Source organism: Peromyscus eremicus, chromosome 3 (assembly GCF_949786415.1).
Source record: "Peromyscus eremicus chromosome 3, PerEre_H2_v1, whole genome shotgun sequence".
Classification (NCBI taxonomy): Eukaryota; Metazoa; Chordata; class Mammalia; order Rodentia; family Cricetidae; genus Peromyscus; species Peromyscus eremicus.
The window spans coordinates 57321895-57343493 of NC_081418.1; the positions used below are offsets into that span (position 1 = coordinate 57321895).

General features: G+C 40.9%; 1 protein-coding gene across 1 annotated transcript in view; it reads left to right on the plus strand.

The window, feature by feature from the left end:
* The window catches only part of Cntnap2 (contactin associated protein 2), a 1432736-nt gene that overhangs the window by 1258341 nt on the left and 152796 nt on the right, over positions 1 to 21599 (plus strand). The gene's annotated exons all lie outside the window — the stretch shown is intronic.

Below are 21599 nucleotides of genomic sequence, written 5' to 3' on the forward strand. Positions count from 1 at the left end.
CAGTGATACTTGTGTGCCCCACACCCACCGGCTGCTAAAGCTTGAAAGTGTCTCTGCTCAAATTGTCATTATTATCATCATTACTAATCTTACTCAAAACACCCTTATGGATGGGTCTCAGCCTACCTCAACCTACAGAGATACTGAAATATACTCAGTCAACTTAGAACATCCTTTATTTCAGTATTAGTCTAATCTTTAATGAGCTCTTGAATCTGTAGTAAATTCCACATGAACAATAAAAATACAAGAGCCCAATGAATATACATGTTTTCACTGGGATATACTCTGTGATCACATGTGACTGAAAGAAATTCACTCAAATGGTAAAGCTTAATTTCCCATATGAAACAAGAAGAGTAAAAAGAACAGCAGCTGACACTTCTCCTAAGCCACAAAAGCCTGTAAATCACCCTTCTCTTTTTAAAGGAACGTATAGCATTGGGGAAAGTTTGCTGTAAGCTGTTGCTGTGTCTCTATCTAAGAAGCTTTCCATAAGTACTCATTCATACTTTCATGAATACACAGAGGGTTGTTTATGCTGACATTATTCACACAAGATGCCACACACAGAAGGAACTGTTCCACAATATTTGCCTGTACATCCAGACTACTGTCTGGCGGGGCTGGAATATGAGCATACAAATTAGATCAGACGGGATTTGAAGAATGAGCACGAGACAAGAACAAAGGTGGAAAGGAACACCATTGCTGAAAAATACCAAGACACATTAACAGGGCCATTACATTGCATTTTTCTGCTCAGAACAACATGCTTCCATGATTTTCCCGTGGCATACAATGGCATGGGCTTGCAGAACACATCAATTTTGCTCTTGTAGAAATGACAGTCTTGCAATTACCCTTCATTGTGCTTGATGCTAATTTAGTGCAATCCATTCCTTTGCCAATGTAATGTCTGAACGCAATCAAGTAAGTGCTAATGCCTGAGACATTGCACTGTGTAAGTAACAATTTAAAGCAAATCATGGTCCCCTTCTTTCTGGAGAGTTAAGTTAAACACAGCAGTTCACACAAAACCTCTGGGGGTTAATAGGCAATATTCATGAAAGGGCATCTGCCTTTCCCTTTAGCCAGCAATCAGAGATAAAGGTAAATGAAGCCTATATGTTTCCTTTGACATTGTCTCAAAGGGTTTGTACAAAAGACATCTAAATATTCTCTTACTACCTGTTTATTACAATGAATTTGCATTGGCTCAGGGGCTTTAACAAAAAAAAAAATCATTGAAAACTATCAGTATATTTGAAAAGCATTTGTGAGCATCCTTCTGAGTGGTGATAAGTACCTCCTTGCCTTGGCAAAGGTGACAGTAAGACTAGTTTAGAAAGACAACACAGCCACACAGATTTCTGAACTCAGAGAGCTTCTTCTGGTGTCAATGACAGTATCTTCTTGCTGAACCTCCATTCTAGTTCTCCGTCTGTCTCCTTGGGGCTCACCAACCAGGTAGCCTGGTGCCTGCACAGAAGTTCCTGTGACCATCCTTCCCACTGGAACTGCGGCCAAACAACTCACTCTCTAGAAAAAGCAGACACATCATCAAAAGAATAAACTCAGTAAAGGTTATTTTGGGGTAATCCTTTCATGGTCTATGCTACTAGATGTGGAAAATGCCCTATATTTTCTTTTTTTTTTTCTTTTCTTTTCTTTCTTTCTTTTTTTTTTTTGTTTTTTTGTTTTTTTGTTTTTTCGAGACAGGGTTTCTCTGTGTAGTTTTGCGCCTTTCCTGGAACTCACTTTGGAGACCAGGCTGGCCTCGAACTCACAGAGATCCGCCTGCCTCTGCCTCCCGAGTGCTGTGATTAAAGGCGTGCGCCACCACCGCCCGGCGCCCTATATTTTCTAAGTGAACAAAGCTGGTCTCAACCTGTCACACACGACCCACTTACATGTTTCTATATCAAAAAGCCACAGGTAGGGACAAGAGCACTTGCTGCTCTTGCAGAGGACCCACATTCAATTCTTAAAACCCATAGCTTAACACCCATAGCAGGACTACCTGTAACTCCAGATCCAGGTGTCCCAGTGCCATCCTCTGGCTTCTGCAAGAACCTGCACTATGTGCCCATACTCACACATACATACAGATATATACAGAAATAAACAATAAAATAAATATTTTTAATGCAAATCTATATACACGTGGAGTAAAACTAATTGAGAGCTACTAACAAAATATAACTGTGAGGGGTTTGGTTTTATTTTGTTTTGTTTTATAGAAGGGTAAAAATAGTGGGACTTTTAAAACTTGTTTTTTCTTACTTTTATTTTATAATCTTCAACCAATGATATATTATTTCTGATTTCATTACTTTTCTTTTTCTTGGAAAAAAAAACAGTAGAAGGCAGAACTCTTAGTGGAGATATTTAAGAAGTAGCTGTCTCTGATGAGAAAATGTCTAGTGATTAACTAGAAATTATTGTATAATCTAGTCATGTTATCTGGAATGAATGGAGTTGCATGTCAAGTGAAAATTGATGGTAATTAAGTTACTCTTGAAAATCATGTCTCAATGCATTTAAAAGAGCCTGCTCTTCAGTGAACAACCAAAGGAATTATCCTTCAGTTCTCTCAGGTATATTTGCATCTTAAACAGGGGGTACTCTAGAAACTCCTATCACTAGACCACACAGCCCATCATATCATCTATCTTTAGAAAAATATGCCACTCTCCATCTTCTCAAGGTATTCACCAGCCAGCATCCATTTAACTCATCTGAGACAGGTCCATTACACAGAAAAATTCATTGAAAACCCTGGTTGAGGCCTAGATGATCCAGAATCAGGGGTCAGCCCAGTCTTCAAAGGCAAATGTATATAGAGACCAAATGGATAGTTGCTTAACTATGGCCAAGAGTTTTTTCTAATTGAGCCCAATCTTTCTTGGATAGTCAAGCCCCAAATACTCAAATATTTGATTATTATGATTACCAAGCCATTCTCAACAACTATCATAAATAAGCAACATGTTTTGAAGTATATAATGTCTCTGTGCCTCTTACATGGTTTTACAGAAAATGAAAAATAATAGGTTTTTGGAGTTTAATGGTAGCCCCTAAATTCATCTCCACCTGGAACCTCAGAGGGTTGCCTTGTTTGCTGATGCAGTTAAGGGTTAATGTAAATGAATTAGGGAAGAGCATAAATCCTAAGAGATAGTCCTTATAAGAAGAGGAAAAGGCACGGAGATGCATTGCCACATAGATAAAAGGGCTGTGTGAAGAGAGAGCTAGAAATTGACGTGATGGGACCACAAAGCTAGGGCTTCCTACAGCCAGCAGAGTCTGGGAGAGGCAAGGAAGGATTCTTCTCTAGAGCCTTGGAAAATGTGTGGCTCACTTATTTAACTAATAGTTACAGGATGTCAGCAGTCCATGTGTGCTGCTCTACTAGAACATCCAAGACTGGGTGATTTCAAAAGAAAATAGGTGCATTTGATTCATTGTTTTAAAGGCTGAGAAGTTCAAGTTCAAAGGAGCGGTATTTGATGAGTGCCCTCATGCTGCAACATCCAATGGTAGGAGGAAAAAGAGCAAGAAAGCCTGAGAAACCAAGCATGTGGGAGGAAGCTGAACCCATCCTTTCATCTCAGTCCATTCTCGTAATAACTAACTCATTTCCCACCATCACTGTATTAGTCCATTCAGGAAAGCAGGGCCCTGGAGACATAGTCACCTCTCCCCATACTGTCAACACATTTGCAATGGAGATTGAGTTTCCAAAGACACATTCAAACCATAGTAAACATCTAATGTGCCTGGGAACTTTGTCTGTGTCATGAGTCTGGCCATACTGACATTTTCAGAACATTTCAATGGCTTATTCAAAATCAAAACATTCTGCAGTACATTATAGCAACACATGAGTCCCATATCCCTCTGACAACTAAAAACATTTCCTAATGATCCCTTTATTTATCCAAGTTCAGCACACTTTGCCCATATTTATCTACCAACCCAGGGCAGCAGTTGAAAAAAAAAGAATCTTTAAACCATTTTTAACTTTAGAGACTTCTATGTTATTCTCAGGCTTTCGTTTGTTGCTTAGATAGGGTCAAAATCTAAATAATCATGGTCACGAGACTGCTAAGTGATAGGTGGATGGTTCAATCATCAGTGTGACCATCATTGATAACAATACAAACGTGCATCCCCTGCATTGTGGTACATCAAGTCTCTTCTCCCTGTTGAGTTCTGTGACATTGACTAAGATTTTATGATCTGTATTATTAGTGGTCAGTTCATCTCTCTACTTAGAAAATGGATGAGGGAATAGTTATGACTATTAGTCACAGACTTTCTTACCCATATGATATAACCTTGAAAAACTTGAATGCCACTGAGCCTCATCTTCAGGAACAGCCACTGTGACTGTGATGATGACATTGAATATTCTGAGTTTATTTCCAAACAGAGAACCTAACACACTACGGCCAACAGCAAATGCTATTTTGTATTCTCTGCACATCTTCCCTTTTTTGTTTACATTTTTTTTTATTTTTACCCTACAGCATATCATCTCTTAAGCCTTCTCTAGAAGATTTTACAGTCAGATGTATACATGACATCTTTTCAGTGACCTTTAAACACTAAATTGCTACTTTGGTACTTGAGGAGCAAATATAGAAGTATCATAAAAATGTCTCCTTTAGTTAATATTGGACCCACTAATAGTATTCTGAAGGGGAAATTAAGTCTCCATAGCATAAGCACTGAAAGACTACGATCCTGGAAGATGCAGCTAGAAACACTACCCACCACATCCAGTAGCACAAATCTTGGTGTAAAGTATCTACCCCCTTGACAAAGCCAAGGTGAGTTACCTAAGCAATTCCTGCTTCCATGCTTTTGATGGAAGCTTTAGCCTCAAGTCCAGGTTAAACCTCTAAGACAGAGAAGCTTTACCCTCTTGTTGGATGGGAGGAGGTAGGCAGGTCAAAAGCAACTTCAAGACTACACAGTTGTCTCTACCACTGTAGGTGTGGAACACAGTGGCCACAGTAAATCCATGGTGTACCTCTATAGAGTTAGCTAAAAACCTTCTAAAGAAAATCAATGAATATAAAATATTTAAAATGAGTAGGGTAGATGAGGGAGAGGAGCGTTAGATCTGTGTATCTAAGAAGTTCATGTTGTGTGAACACAGCTAAGCGACTGGCAGCAATGAGCATTTTTCACAGGTCTGCCTATGTAGAATCCCAGCTTGGAAAACAATCCTCCACCAGTAAAAACAGTCCTCCACCAGTAAAAGCAATCTTCCACCAGTAAAAACAATCCTCCACCAGTAAAGACAGTCCTCGACCAGTAAAAACAGTCCTACACCAGTAAAAAAAAGTCCTCCAGCAGTATAAACAGTCCTCCACCAGTAAAAACAGTTCTCCACCAGTAAAAAGAGTCCTCCACCAGTAAAAGCAATCTTCCACCAATAAAAACAGTCCTCCACCAGTAAAAATCGACCTCCAGTAGTAGGAGGAGAGTATCATGGGTTTCTTTTTCATTTGATAGATCCGGATAGATCTGGATAGAAAGACCAAAGATCAAGAATAAAATTTTGTTCTCCTTTTCCCCTACAGTGTTAGTCAAGAAGGAAAAACACCCTTCTCTGTTAACGACTTTCTTAAATCTGCAGACGTTAGGTTGTAATTTAAAAGTCTCATGGTAACATGGGAAGATAATCTGCTTAAAAGCTTAGAAAGCTGCTCTAAAAGGAAGGACATGAAGAGAAAATAGTAAGGGGACAAACAACAACAAGGATGTGTGGATGGAAGTCCACGCGTGCCACGCACCCTGGTGGGCAAAAGGAAATGCTTTTGACCAGATTCCAAACTCTGGAAGCTTTGGAGATTGCTGAGTAGTTTAAATGACTTCATCCCAGAACTTAGGGGTGATAAAACAGCATTTGCTCTCCCCTGAGTTTTTCTTGGAAATCTGAATGGGAAAACCTGGCCAATTAACATTCTCGGAGGAAGGGATTTAAAACAGCAGTGGGTAAAGCAAGTCCTTTTGAAATGGTCTCAGTGTAGTAGAGGACAAAGATTTTAGACTTTTCACTTTGATTATGGGATAAAGCACATTTTTTTCGACTTTGTGTGTTTTCTAATCTCCACCAGGTTTGGGAGTCAACTGATTACTTTTCCCCTGTGCATTTTGTATGTATGTTGAGCTTTCATTTTCTTCAACAATGATCAGAACACTAAATACTTTGCAGTTTAAAAATAACAACACTCCGACTTTTCTCATGGCTCATCTCAATGGTTTCTCTACGCATTTCTTTTGTCCACGAGTCTACAATGACCCATAAATTGCACTGAGCGTTTCTCTTTTAAATTAATCAAGCTTGGGGCTCCCTGCAAGCAAAGGCATTCACCAGTCCACCTCATCCTGAGTACTTCATCATGTCTGTGGGTTGTGAAGCCCTCCCTGCCTCTGAGCACTCTCTCCACTCCAGTCTTCTGTGAGTGCATCATTTCCAATAGGCAGCCCTGGCCTCAGCAATCAGGCTCACTCTAGACATCCCTTAGCTAAAGAAAATCTACTTTCTTGATTGATCAAGTAAGTCCAGGGGTCACTGAACTGATTTTTATAAAGTTTACAATTTTGTTGTCCCATTTTATAAATCAATCAAACTTTTAAAATAATTATACAGTCACTTCTATTGATTGTGATTATGAATTTAAAAAAAAATGGGCATTTTACTTGTTCTTTCCTCCCAATTATAACCAAACACTGACAGAACAGAAATTATTAAACTCAATTGTGCTTTCTGAGCATTCCTTCTCCTAGCATTTTTAGTATTTTATTTTACTTTTTATGTGTTTGGGTATTTTGCCTGCATGTATGTCTGTGCACCATGTGTGTGCAGTGCCGACAGAGACCAGAAGAGGGCATTGAATGCCTGAAGCTGGATTAACAGATGGTTGTGAGTGGCCTTGTGGGTTCTGGGAATGGAACCTGTTTCCACCTGTGGTCTTAACCACTGAGTCATCTCTCCTACCCAAGGCTTAACATTTTTAGTACATAATACCCAAGGTCTCCTGAAGACTGGGCACAGGACAGAGTGAGCCGTTAATTTGCCCTTCCCATATTCTATACCTGGCTCTTCTAAAGGCTGAGTTTACTAAGCAGCAGGTGGCTTTGAAAGCACTCAATCCCTATAAGGCAAAGAGCCTTCATTAAATTGAATCCCTAGCAATAACAGTTAACAGAGCTCATTCTGTAAAAATGAAGGAAGAGCATGTGGTTAGATAACTAACATCAATCTCATTTCTTCATACACACTGGGCACAAGTTTTGAGAATGAGAACTGTGATGATCTGGACAGCAAGCTGCTATATAGGAAGCAGTGGGTTGCCAATGAGGAAGGCCAGGATAAGTGAGAGGAGGCTTGGGTAGAGCGGAGGATATAGATCCAATTACAACATGATGGGAAGAAGAAACAGAGAAGTGAATGAGACATGGAAACCTGTAGTTCATGCTGAAGAATCTAAAAACAGGACAGGCTGTTACAGCCTCCTCCACGGGTAGGGTGGGGAGCATGTTATGTCAAAAATATAAGCATATCTGCGCCTTTCCACAACATCGAAGTTCATTGAATAACAATAAATTCACAAGCTATATTCATTTCATTGGCTTCAATTTAACAAGTCATCCCAACTTTGCTTGATAGCTGGCCATTGGCAATCTCAAGTTCTTTGATTCTAATCAAAAAGTACTAGTCTTAGCTCTTGGTTGACATATTTCTCACACACCACACAATAGCTAGAAGTCAGAGGCAGAAAGCTGGCACAGGCACAGGAAAGGTCTGCAGGGAACCGGAAGAAGGCACGGAGCCATTCAAATGTGGAGATGTCAGGTGCAGGTCTGGGTGGCAAGGTTTCCAGGGTCAGTTTGAAGTGGGCTGAGGGTCACAGGTGAGTGAACCTGCACTTGACATAGAGCTGGAGGGACAGAGGCAGAAAAGCTTCACTGTACAAACTTCCCTGGATGCCGATAGTGACAAGTGACACTGATAACTTGTCAGTATACCTGCCACAGTTTGGTCTTAGGATGCTCCTTCTACAGCTCTGGGTAAAGTGGCTATAGCCATTGGTAATCTCATGTGTCTGGTATTTCCAATATTATGTGATATATTTACAGATGCCGTTTTTACTGGCATAAAATAAATTATAAAGTGTGTGCCTCCTGGTATTCTGCCAAATGGTGGTTGCTTAATTGTGGAAACAAAATGTAGAGTCATTCTTCCTTGACACAATCGAGTCACTCAGGCCAAGCCTGTTGTTTATATAATGGAGCCTCTCAAGGATAGACCTAAAACCACATGACACAGTAACCCAGAGCAAGCCCCCCCCACCCCAGTCCTCAAGCGGCATGGCTGGTGGAGATTGGCTACCCCTAGCATTACTGGTCACAGGACATAGTTTGGATCCTATGAGATCAGAGAGAGTGATTTGCATATAGCTTATTTTTTGAGATCCTTCTAGATTATATTACCCAACTCCAGGGACCAACTTTACTTCCTAAGTTTCTCCTTAGGGAGTTGGGTCAAATATAATCTAGAAAGATCTCAAATCCTAGCCCGTATGCAAATCATCCTCCCAGGGTTCCTCACAGGAACCAAACCCTGTCCTTTTGACCAGCAATACAGTCAACACTTTTCTAAATTAATTTTATGTTTAGCAGAGAAATCTGTGCATTTTGAGTTTATCATAGCTAAAGAGGAAGCTATTGTGATGTAGAACAATGGATTGAGAACCACTTGAATCTAGTTTCAATGTGACTGGGGATAAAGGTGAACAATTGCCTTACTATATAGGCATTTGCTTTCTTTATGAACTCCATCAATTCTATGAAATGCATAATTCACAGGACTGGAGATCAAATGAGCTGATTGTGTGAAAGCACTTGGAAAAGCATCACTATTGTGAAGTGCAGAGCCAGGGGTGCCATGGCAGGCCTGTAATCTCAGCACTGGGGAGGCTGAGGCAAGAGGACCGTGGCAATGGCAAGCTTGAGACCCACCTGGGCTATAGAGTGTGTCTGAGGCTAGCAATGACTACATGGGGAGAGTGTATTTCAAATATATATACACATATAATAATATACATATGTAATGAAGAACAGATTATGATTACTCTTAAAGTTATTAATCTGTATGTCACAGCTGTCCTAGAGCTCAGGATGTCCTTGGTAGAAATCCTGCAATGGACAACATATTGTCATTCAAAACCTACTAGGACATCTTACTGAAAATAATACTGACTCCTTGAACATCTTACAAAGTTTCAAAAAAAAACAGAGTGACTGCTATATGGCCAAGAGCTCTTCTAAATTGTCTTCTTTTTCCAAATGTTTAATAGTCTCCCTGCCTCTTCTGTCTTATCACTAAGGACAACAACTGAAGCTAGGGATGTAGCTCAGTTGGTAGAGAGCTTGCCTACCATGCATGAGACCCTGGGTTTGATCCCAGCACCACATACACGGGGTATGGTGACACACCGCTAATCTCAGCACTTGGAAGACAGGGGCAAGAAGAACAGAAGTTCAAGGTCATCCTCAGCTACATAATGAATTCACCAGCTGAAGTTATATGAAACACTACCTTTAAAAGGAGGGCAGGAAGGAAGGAAAGAAGGAAGGGGAGGGAGGAAGAAAGGAAGGAAGGGAAGGAGGGAGGGTGGGAGGAGGGAGGGAGGGAGGGAGGAAGGGAGAGAGGGGGAGAGAGAGAGAGAAGAAAGAAAGCTGACAATTGCAGTTAAGGTTAGCAAACCCAGATTTTTGTCATGTCTAAGCCAAATATAACCTAAATCTCAAGTATTTGCCCAAGTTCACAACTAAATCATTTCTTCATTGTCAAAATTAAAAATTAATAAGACTGTAAATAAAATGTTTTCCAAAGTTTTACTATATGTATACTATAGTAATATTTAATGTACTATACTTTACAAAAATATAGTTTTACAATATTAGAAGATATCTAATTCAAGTCCCCTTTAAATGGGTCAATTTTAAACCATGGACTTTTACATTTCCTCAATGACTGTCTTGTAGTAGAAGCCTATAAATTCAATTAAAATATGAATTAGGTCATATACATCAAATTCAAATAACAGACCAAATTACAAATTTCAAACAGGTTTATCGTTCCTGTCTTCTGTCCACTTAGCACAAGCTTTACCTTCTATAGCTTTTTACAGCATCTTGCCAAATCATGCACCATGTGTGGTTATTATAGCACTTCATAATTCTTCTAAAAACATCAAAGGTGATTTCAAACTGCTTTATTCCTAGGACTATAATGAATTTACTGTTCAGCACACTTCCATCATTTGCCCTAGCCGTGAAATGTCGTCGGGTTACTTACTTCAACACTTCTTCAATTACTCTACACTGTTAAGAGTTCACGGAGCTCGTTTGCCATGAATCAAAGTATCTCATGGTTGAAAAGGATATTCCATTCCTCTGTATTCATCTGACATTTTGTTGAGCACCTCCTTTGATGCCAGACACTGAACTACGTGTGTTCCCATGTCTTTATTTAATCCCCACAGCAAATCCAAGAGATAGGTCTGATGGCTTCTATTTTGAAAATAAAGCACTAAGCCTTCTAGAGGTTAACTGTATTATCAAAAATGCCTGGCCCACATACAGCAGGTGAGAACTGGAATCCTGGGCCCTGACACCAAGCCTGTTTCCCCCACCATGTCTACAAGCCTGGGGTCTCCTTTGCCACACATTCACATGGTCAGACCCAAACTTAGGAGCAGGAGGCAGCTCACTACATATTGAGTGCTTCTGATCCCTGGGAAGTTTTCCTGGGTCTTACACCGTCATGCCCATTAAAGATAGAGAATGGCCTCATGAAGAAAGAGAGGGTTCAAATTCCTGTTGATTTAAGAGTTCAGGGTCATCTCTGCACTTTCAGGTCCCCAAATTAGGGAGACAAGTAAGAGCATGTGCCCTAAGCTTGACACACGAGCAACATCTAATAATCAAGTCCACACTTCTTCCTTTACCAAAGCCTATATAGACTCCTAAATGTGGTTGGGAGAAAATGATGGCACATGCCACCACTCCCCTTTGCAGGTACTGCTCTCCCAAGGCTCCAGATGGCCTTAAAAGAATATGGTTCCTGATTAGTTAACATGTGATGATGAATTTGTGATTTCTGTAAATACTAGATATTATGTCTCAACCACTTTGTCCTTCTTGTTCGTGTGTGTGTGTGTGTGTGTGTGTGTGTGTGTGTGTGTGTGTGTACATTCGTATGTTCATTGTGGGGGTAGGGAGTCTAAATATAGCATGGTGCATGTGTAAGTCCGAGGACAACCTTGGATGTCAGTGCTAGATACATTCTACCTTTTGTTTGAGACAGGGCCTCTCACTGACCTGCAGCTTCACCACAGAGACCAGGCTAATTGGCTTGGCATCTTCCAGGGACACACGTCCCATCTTGCCACCCGACTTTTTATATGGGAGCTGGGAACACAAACTCAGGTCCTCATACTATGAGGCAAGCACTTTATTGACTATCCATCTTCCCGGTCGTTCTCCTTGTTTTTTCTATCACATCATGCTGTTGCGTCCCAGAAGCTCTAGGAAACTTTCTTTCTTTGCCTCTTTCCTTGGTGCTCTCTGTATATGGCTAAGCAAGAAAATACAGAGAGAAAGCAAGGGAGGGAGGGAGACATACATACAGAGAGGAGTGAGAGAGAATGCAGAGGAAACTGGCTTTGCCTTAGATTTCTAAACTAAGTCTCTGAGAATAAGGCATTTGTTTTTATTGTGAGGGCACCAACAACACACCATCTTCATGACTTTGGGTTAATGGTGGAGAGGACTTCTTTTTCCAAATATGTGAGGAAAGGAATGAAACAAGGGACGAGTCTAACCAAATAAATTCTTCTGCCACGAGAGACCACTTCAGACTGCCTTATAACAACAGAGGTGATTTGCAGAGTAAATACAGGCCGTGCCCTGTGAGCTTCCTTGTTGATGAAGCTCATGCTGTGAATTACTGATTTGTGGTCTCTGAGGTACTGCAATGTCTGTGCTAGTCAAGAGACAGGGCTGTGCATGAAATGAGTTTCTGATTATTGAAATTTCCAATCCAAACAAAACACATAAACAATCAAAAAAATGTCTCTACATCCATGTTTATAAGGAGGCAGAAGGCTGGTCTGTTGTCTCCTTACCTGTTACTCAACTATTGTGAAAAGGATTTCAGTCAGCTCTGAGACAGGGCCCCAGTGGGGCTCAAGGTCTTATCCCTCATCACAGCAGGTACTTCCCTTCCTGTGGCCAATAGATAATGCAAAAATTATGACACACATAAAATATTTATCCTCTAGACAAAAGTAAAAGATTTCATAAAACTGGAGCCAGCAAGATGACTCAGCAGATAAGTAAGGTGTTTGCCAAAAAGCTGACCTGAGTTCAATCCCTGAGACCCACATGATGGAAAGACAGGACTGACTCCCACAAGCTGTTCTCTGACTCCCACATACATACCTTAATATATCACACTCATGCACACACACATGCCCCCCCACACACACACAGAGAGAAGATAGATGATAGATAGATGATAGATAGATAGATAGATAGATAGATAGATAGATAGATAGATAGATAGATAGACCAAATAGTATACATGTTTTTCTCACTTTTTAGATTAGTTCTTTGATACTTTCGTGCAATGTGCTTTGACCATATTTATCCACTCCTCCCAGATCCATCCTCTCTTCCCTACCCACCCAACTTTATGTATTTTTTAAATGTTTCAAGTACAGTTGTGCTGCCCATAGTCTCTCAAATGTGTGGCCTTTACTGTTCGGAGGATGATGACTACCATGTGCTGCATCTTTGAACACTGGCTTTCCTTCTTCCAGCAGCGAGCAGTGGGACTTTGTGTTCACCCTCCCTTGCCTTGCTGAGCTCTTGTCTGACTTGAGCTTGTAAAGGTCTTGTGCAGCATGCTGTCACAACTTCTGTCATTTCATATGTTCAGCTGTCCTGCTGTGTCTGGAAAACACTGGTTTCTTACAGTAATCCACTGGGTCTGGCTTTTACAGACTTTCTGCCCCACTTCCACAATAATCCCTGAGCTTTAGTGGAAAGGGTATGACATAAGTGTTCCACTTAGAGCTGGACATTCCAGCTTCCCATTCTCTGCACCTTGACCAGTGTGGATCTCTATGTTAATTGCTATTGACTGCAAAAAGAAGCTTCTCTGATAAGGGTTGAGAGATGTACTAATCTATGGGTATAACAATAAGTTGTTAAAAGTTGTTTTATACTATGCCCACTAATGGTAAGCTCTCCCTTAGTGCCTATGACCCATCTAACCTTAGGTTCTTGGCACAATAATAGTGCCAGGTATGAATTTTAACTTGTGGAGCAGAACCTACACCAGAAAGTGGTTGGTTACTACCATGGCATTCATGCCACTGTTGTATTAGTGGGCATGTCTTGCCAAGCTGCTTGTTATTGTGGTTTTCAGGATTCACATCTGGGTGAAAATGATGATTATTTTTCTGCTCTGGTAGTATGCATGGCACTATCCAGCACTATAAAACCTAACCAGTAGGGGTAAGACTCCCAGGTGAGTGGCAGTTTGATTTCTCCATGTTCTGTGACTCAAGTATGTGGTATCTTCAGCCATAGGGTCTTTCTGTCAAGTTATGAGGGGAATCAAAGGCATTGGCAATATCTTGTGATATTTAGGTGGTCTATGGGACCTCACTACCTAATCACTCCAAAAGAGGTAACCCATTTGAGGCACTGGGCTTCTTATTTGCTATTATGTACTGTCTAATAGAGGCACTTTTACCCTATTATATGATTATAGGATAACTCCACTTAATCTCTTTATATGTGTGTATGCTCTTTAGATGCATCCATTTAAAGGAAGGATTGCAATTTAATTGCACTAGGTAAGCATTTTTAAAAAGAAAGATATTTATGTATCATTAAGCTTAAGAATACATCCAAGGCATACTTACCTGGCAGGGGAGACACCATGATCAAGAATACATCCAAGGTGTAATTGTATTTACATTGTATATACTTATGCATATATGTGTGTGTTATAAAGTATAATAATACATGAATAAGGGGTTTCTATATGAATGGAATTGGACTGACCTTATAACAAACTGTGTGCATAATTCCGCCCTGCTCTTTTCCCCTGATTTCAAACTCTCTGCTCTGATTACCTCTAGAGGTGGTAGGGTAGAGGGACAAATAAGATGCTATTATAATTTTGACAGTTTACTCTATACAAGTTTACTGCTATATAATAATTATGAATGACTTTTGAAAGGTAAACTAAAATGAATGTTTTTAAATCTCTAATTCTATCCCCAAGTGAAGACAAGAATGGCCATTTCACCATATAATAATGTCAAATAACCATAAAACCGAACTCTTTTCAATATTATTGTCATTTCAAATCATTTCAGCTTTACTTTTTGTAAGTTGCCCATTTATGCTATTTGATGACCTTTATCTGATGAGCTATCATTCATTAAGTTCTTAGAGGTCCCAGTTGTGGTAGGCATGAGCACTCTTATGTCTCTTTGCTCCTCCTAAAATGACTAGAAAAGGATTTTTACTAAGATTCAAGTTGCCCTGAACTAAGGGGAAAAGAGAAGACAGCAACACTTAAGAGAGCCAGAAAGCCAAAAAGGAATGACATGCTTGAAAGACAAAGGGAAGCTGTCCCTCTCAGCCGAGGGGGGTGCAGGCAAGTTGAGTCATTATTTCTGTCCTCCTTGAAGACTGAGAAATGAGAAGACCTGAGGACCTCAAAAAGATGAGGCGCAGACAGGACTAGCTAAAAGTTTATCTAAGAAAGAAGTCTTCTCCACCAGCCCCTGCATCTGGGAGCTCCCCTAGTGGCATACAGAACAAGAGAGCAACCATGGTGGGAGCATCATATGACATCATGGGAATGAGGCCAACATCTAAATGCAAGCTTCCAGAATGCTGTAGGCAAGTCACCTGAGGAAGACTGGAGGACTCTTGATGGAAAATGGTCAGCCCTGGAGAGAAGAACAGAGGGTACATGTGGACAAGTTCTGCCTCCCAGTTAGGAAAGCCACCCATGAGCAAGCTGCAGGTTAAGACACCTTAATTTCAAATACCACTGTCACTTGATTCATGTCTCTGACATGACAGAGACCAAAACCAAAGAAGTAACCTTTAGGTCTCAACTAGACTAAAGGATCCCCAACCAACTCGTAGCACCTGTGTCCAGAGAGTGTCCAGTGAGTGGACGGAGTGTGGATTATGAGGGGAAATGTCCCTGCATGTGAGCAGGTACCAGTCATCTCAGGACTCTAAATAAAACCAGAGGGCCAGGGAAAGGCAAACTCACTCTTCCTGCCCTAGACCTGGGACGCCTTTCTTCTCAAGCCCTTGGAGAAAAGAACGCCAACTTCTCTGGCCTTTGAACTATGGAAGAGTATGGAGTTGGGGAGGCAAAGTAAGGACTTCTTTTATATGTGTTAAGCCTTATGGAACCACTGGAATTCTTTTCCTATGAATGTGACAGGTTCCTCTCAAACTGATACCACATTCAAATGATTTCTGGAAATTGTGAATGAAGTATAATAGAATAAAGTTGCAGTTCTAACTTCCTCTCAAAGCCAACTGTTGTCAACAGAAGAAAGAAAGGAAGGACAAAAAGTATTTTTAAAAAATCAAGATTCGGTTGGGTGTGCACCGTTTTGAAATCAGCATCTGAATGGGAGAAGAAAGAGTGACGTCATGTTTCCTTAACTCTGCTCTAAGTTCAGCAAAGCCTTTCCTTGCCCTTCACTTCCTCTCTCCGATTATTTGCTTATGAAACATGACTTACTTTTTTCCTATAAATGTAACATGGGATATGGTTAAAAATCTTTCTATCATTTGGTATTATTTGGATTTCCTTTTCATCAAGAACGTGTGTGTGTGCGCGTGCGCGCCTATTTGGACAACTATTTTTTAACTGGTATTGTTTTCAGATCAAATAATAATGTGGTGACAATACCTGAATACCCACACTGTGCAGACCAGGGGACCCAGATGAGGAGTGTAGCCCTTTAGAGGAGGTTGACAGGATCTAACCTCCACCTTGCCCCAGTGCAGATAGGGACCAGGGTCAACTTAGTATTAGGTAGGAAGGACACAGTACCTACCCAGCCTTTACAGGCCCACAAAAGTGTGCTAAGACTTCTTTAAGAATCACAAGAGGACAATGAATTGGGGGTTCAAAAGCTGCTTTCATCTGTAATATTAATGCATTGCCCTTTATGCCACTGTAATGATGAAGTATAACTTTGCATAATTTTCTAGGGACATGATAAGGACTGTGAAAGTCATAATGTGCCCCAATGAGGAGAATAGGACCTTAAAGGCTTCTGTAAGTGGGAGTAGCAGAGTTATCTCCTGTGCCTCTTCATTGCTTCCTGCCTGGACAGTCTTGGTCCGGCAATTCAATGTCCTCCATCACTGCAGCCACTCTCTGTACCTAACTGTGATGGTTAATCTCCACTGACAACTTGATAAGATGCAGAATCACTAGGGAGATGGCCCCCTGAGCACCCTTATGGGGTATTATTTTAATTAAATTAATTGATGAGAGAAGCTCCATCCACTATAGAGACTATAGAGGCTGGGATCCTGGACTTTATGAAAAAGAGCAAGTAAGTTGAGCACCAGCCTTCATCACTCCCTGAGTCTTGGTCCTCAAATACAATGTGTTCAGCTGCCTCAAGCTCTTGCATCATATAGCAGCAGTTCTCAACCTGTGGGTCATGACCCCTTGGGGTGGGGTATCAAACGACCATTTCGTAGTGGTCACCTATGACCATCCTGCATATCAAATATTTACATTATGATTTATAACAGTAGCAAAATTACAGTTATAAAGTAGTAATGAAAATAATTTTATGGTTGGAGGTCACCACAACATGAGGGGACTATATTATAGGGTCTCAGACTATGAAGCAAAGTAAACCCTTTTTCCCTGGCCTAAGTAGCCCCAAGTATTTTACCCCAGCACCAAGAAAAGTTACTAAGATGCCTAGCCTTGCCTCTGGCTTGCTAGTTGAGAAGTGTCCTCTCTTCCAGCTATGTGATCCCCAGCTGTGGTGGTTTGAAAGAAAATGGCCCCCAAAGGGAGTGGCACTATTAGGAGGTGTGGCCTTGTTGGAGGAAGTGTGTCACTGTGGGGGTGGGCTTTGAGGTCTCTTTCTCAAGCTTCCCTCAGTGTGACAGTTAGTCAACTTCCTGTTGCCTGCAAGATGTAGCGCTCTCAGCTCCAGCACCATGTCTGCCTGCACTCCTCCATGTTCCCCTTCATGATCATAATGGACTGAACCTCTGAAAACTGTAAGTGAGCCACCCCCAATTAAATGCTTTCTTTATAAGCGTTGCTGTGGTCATAGTGTCTCTTCACAGCAATAGTAAACCCTAACTAAGACACCAGCCAATTCCACTTTGTTGATCACAAACCTGCTCCATCCCAGCTCAGTCAGCCTTCCTGTAGTTCCGGTCTACCACGGTTCATTCCCAGCCTGGATCTCATCTCTCTGTTTTCCATACATGAACTGTTCTCATGACCTTTGACCCTCAAAAGTTACCCCATCTCCCAATGTCACCTTTCTCAAGACATCTGTTAGGACTTCTCTAGCCTTGGGTGACCTATGCTATGTATAAAAGCCATCTGACATTTACTAATGAACTGTCTTGTGCATAATTATTCATCTGGAATTTCTCTTCCCAATTATTTTAAAGGACTCTTAAGGGTGGAAGTAATATCAATCAGACTTAATTCAGACAAACAGAACAATAGAAACCAATAATTTGTATAACACTGTGTGAATGTGTGTGTGGTCCATGCAGGACTTAGGTATCTTCCTCTCTTGTTCTTTACCTTATTGACTTATGACAGGGTCTCTCACTGAAATGGAAGCTCATGGTTCTGGTCAGGCTTGCTGGCCAGTGATCTCTTAGTGCTGGGATTAAAAGGCATAAAAAGTGGTGGTTGGCTTTTTTATGTGAATATTAGAGATTTGAACTTAGGCTTCATATCTAGCAAGCAATCACTCTTACCCACTGAACCATCTCCCCAGCTCCAAAAGAGATCAGTGTGTGTGTGTATGTGTGTGTGTGTGTGTGTGTGTGTGTGTGTTTATGATGGGAATAACTCATACAATTATAGAGGTAAAATCAACCACATGATCTTCTGCCTGTGGTATAATTAAATCCGGATCTTGAAGACTTGAAAAGTAGGAGAGCTAATGATTTATAAGCCCCAGTGAGAAGCCCAAGGCCTAAAAACTAGGGCAGATGGAAGGGTCTTGGGCTTGAGAAGAAGGATGTCTCAATTCAGCAAGAGACAGCACATTCACGCTTCCTCCCCTTTTTTTCCCATCGGGGACCCTTATTCTTTTTTTTTTTGGTTTTTTTGAGACAGGGTTTCTCTGTGTAGCTTTGGTGCTTTTCCTGGAACTCACTCTGTAGCCCAGGCTGGCCTCGAACTCACAGAGATCCGCCTGCCTTTGCCTCCCGAGTGCTGTGAATAAAGGCATGCGCCACCACCACCCGGCCTGTATTGGATTGGATGGTCCTCACACACATGAGCAAGCATAGTTTTTTATTCTTATTAGAGAATTTTATACATGTATTTATATGTTTTGATCAAATCCATACCTACTTCCTCCCCTTCAACTTTTCCCATAACCCTCCACACCACTTTTCCCTCCTAATGTCCTATACTCTTAATTTTAAGTCCACCTAAGCCACTTAGTGCTGCCAGTATATGAATGGGTATGGACCCATCTGCTGAGACCTGCACAGCCTATCGGGGGCCACGTTCCTGAAGAAAACTGACTCTCCATCCTCCAGCACCCAAGAATTGCCCATAGCTTCCAGCTGGGGCTGGGATGTTACGATCCCAATCTGCTGCTTCAAATGGTAACCTTCTCCAGACACCCTCAAACACACAGAAATAATGCTTTGCCAGTCATCTGAGCACAAAATTCAACGTAAATATTGCTTTTATTGATTTTTATTATTAATAAATCATAAATGTAAAGCAATTCTTTTGGTATAAATATAGCTTTAGCATTCATTAAAAATGAAAGCAAATCTGTGCACTGAGATGGATGGGTTTTCTTGTCTAACATGATACAGTTCAAAGCTACTAATCCAAAATGGTGGTAGAATATATATATATATATTCTTTTATATATATATAATAAATATATATATATAAAATAATATCTTATTTTCTATAATTAGACCATTGTTTCTACAAGAGCAGAAGGCAAACACAGTGCACTTCTTAGCATAAAATAGTCTCTAACCTGAGCTGATATGTTCTATTAGTGTTATTTGGCATTATGTGGCTTCGGGGCATGAACAGTACGAAGTCTGCATGTCCTGTGTTCCAAATCAAGGCCACTGAGACTCTGCGTGGCACAATAGGACAAGCACTGCTGGAAACACATCGGATTCACTAAATGTTTGATTTGGGATTAATCGTTGGTCTTTGAATATTCTGACACCTTTTGTTGTTGCCAGTCAATGACAAGGCCCCATGTAGGACTGCAACCCACAGCTGAAGCTTTAGTTTGAACCTGCTGGTCTCTAGACTTTCGCTGCAGTGGGCTGGGCATGGTCATACATAGCAAGCCAGATTCTTCCCGCTCATATCAACCCTACCTTGGGGAGTGTGGACATTATTTCCATTTCTGTGCAAAACAGCAATTTCTAGAATCCAGATAAAAAGATGTCTTTTAGTTTGTTATGAAGGGATGATAGAAGGAAAAGTCTGTGGAATGAAATGCTATTTTCTCTCCCTAGAAAAGGCTGCATACCAGCTGATTTGTTGGCTAGTTAAGAATAATTGGTCAGCACTTTGCCACAGAGAGGGTACCTGCCTCTGGCATCTGTTCTGTTGACTGTCAGAAGCTGAGCAGGGTTGGGCCCAGTTGGTATTTGGGTGGAGCCTTGTCTCTCATGTCCCTTGAACATGAGGTCACTCATAAGCTCTGACAGCTCCACCCATAATAATGAGGCCAAGGACTGGCTTTCCTGGGTCTCTGAAATAGACATGGTGGGCCTTCCTGTTTCTTACTTGTGCACCCTTCCATGACAACTATCACACTGTGGGACTGTAATTTCCTTCTAGACAGCTAAGCTGACAGCTTTTCACCTCATTCCAAATCCTCGGCATAGTTCCTGTTTTAAAAAAAATAAAAAGACTGTGTTTGATAAATATTTGAGAAAAGATAATTTTCTAGAATCAGCTTTTAAATCCCATTTCTTATTCTAGAGATAACCTGTTTTCAATGTGCTCTCACCATCCCCAGAGAAAAAAATAGGAAAAAACAAAATAAAATATCTACTTGAAGACAAAATGAAATTGGTACAAAGTATTCCCGTAGAATTTTTAGTTGACCTTTCCCAGTAGCATTAAATTTCTTCTTTGCAGCATTAAATTCACAACTTAAACCACAACAGACAAACTAGAGAAGCATCCCACTTAAATACTTATCTCAGTTTGTGTCTTTGAGAAATGAAATACAAAGCTATTTTTCCTTCTATGCTTTGCTTTGATGCTATTTAAAAAAAAAAAACAGTGACAGAATGACTCTAAATCTGTGATATTCATCAAATATTAAAGTCAAGATTTAGCACAACCTACACATACAACTCTTTCATAAAATCATCCTAGATGCTCAAAAGGCACCTTTATTGCTCCTTTTTCCTGCTTCCCAAACATCTCTTTTTTTTTTGAGAAATCATAATAATTACTGAGCTGAACCACAACAAAGACCACAGAGAGAAAAACAGAGAGAGAGAGAGAAAGAGAGAGAGAGAGAGAGAGAGAGAGAGAGAGAGAGAGAGAGAGCATTTCTTGGACATTCAGAGCACACGTACTTAGCAAACCCACTCCACAAAGCTGCAAGGTGTTAATGGTGGTTTAGAATGCCTACAGAAAGATGGGGTCAACATCTGGCCAGTCTCATCTGGTCAGTTTTCTTTTGATCACTGCACTGGAGCAGTATTAGCTTTGTGAAGGAAAAGTAAACACTCAGGTGCCGAGAGCTTCCAGGGAACATCCCATTTGCACACACATATATGACTGACTTTCTCCGAAGCTGTCCAGTTTCAGGATCGATTGACCACTGATTCCAAGGGACAATTATAAGTGTAATGCCCTAAAAAGTCTTTTTGGGTTGTAAAGACCAAGCAAGAGGAGTTACACAATGAAATACCTCAGCCATCAGCTAGACTCTCCAGTCCTGTGGTGGTGGTGCATGGAACAGCTCACTACAGTGGCAGAAGATGGCCTGGGGTGGGTGGGGCTAGGAACTCACTGAATCACTAGAATGGGCAGGGAATGAGCTTTCATAATGAGCATGGACAAGGCAACCCAATCGGAGGAAAAGTGTCCCAGGAGCAGGTAAAGGAGTCACATTTAATAGTCCCACAAAAACAGGAAGCTATCAGCCATTACATATATGCAGAAGACTCCATGCAGTTCCATGCAAGCCTGATGCTTGACACTTCAGTCTCTGTGG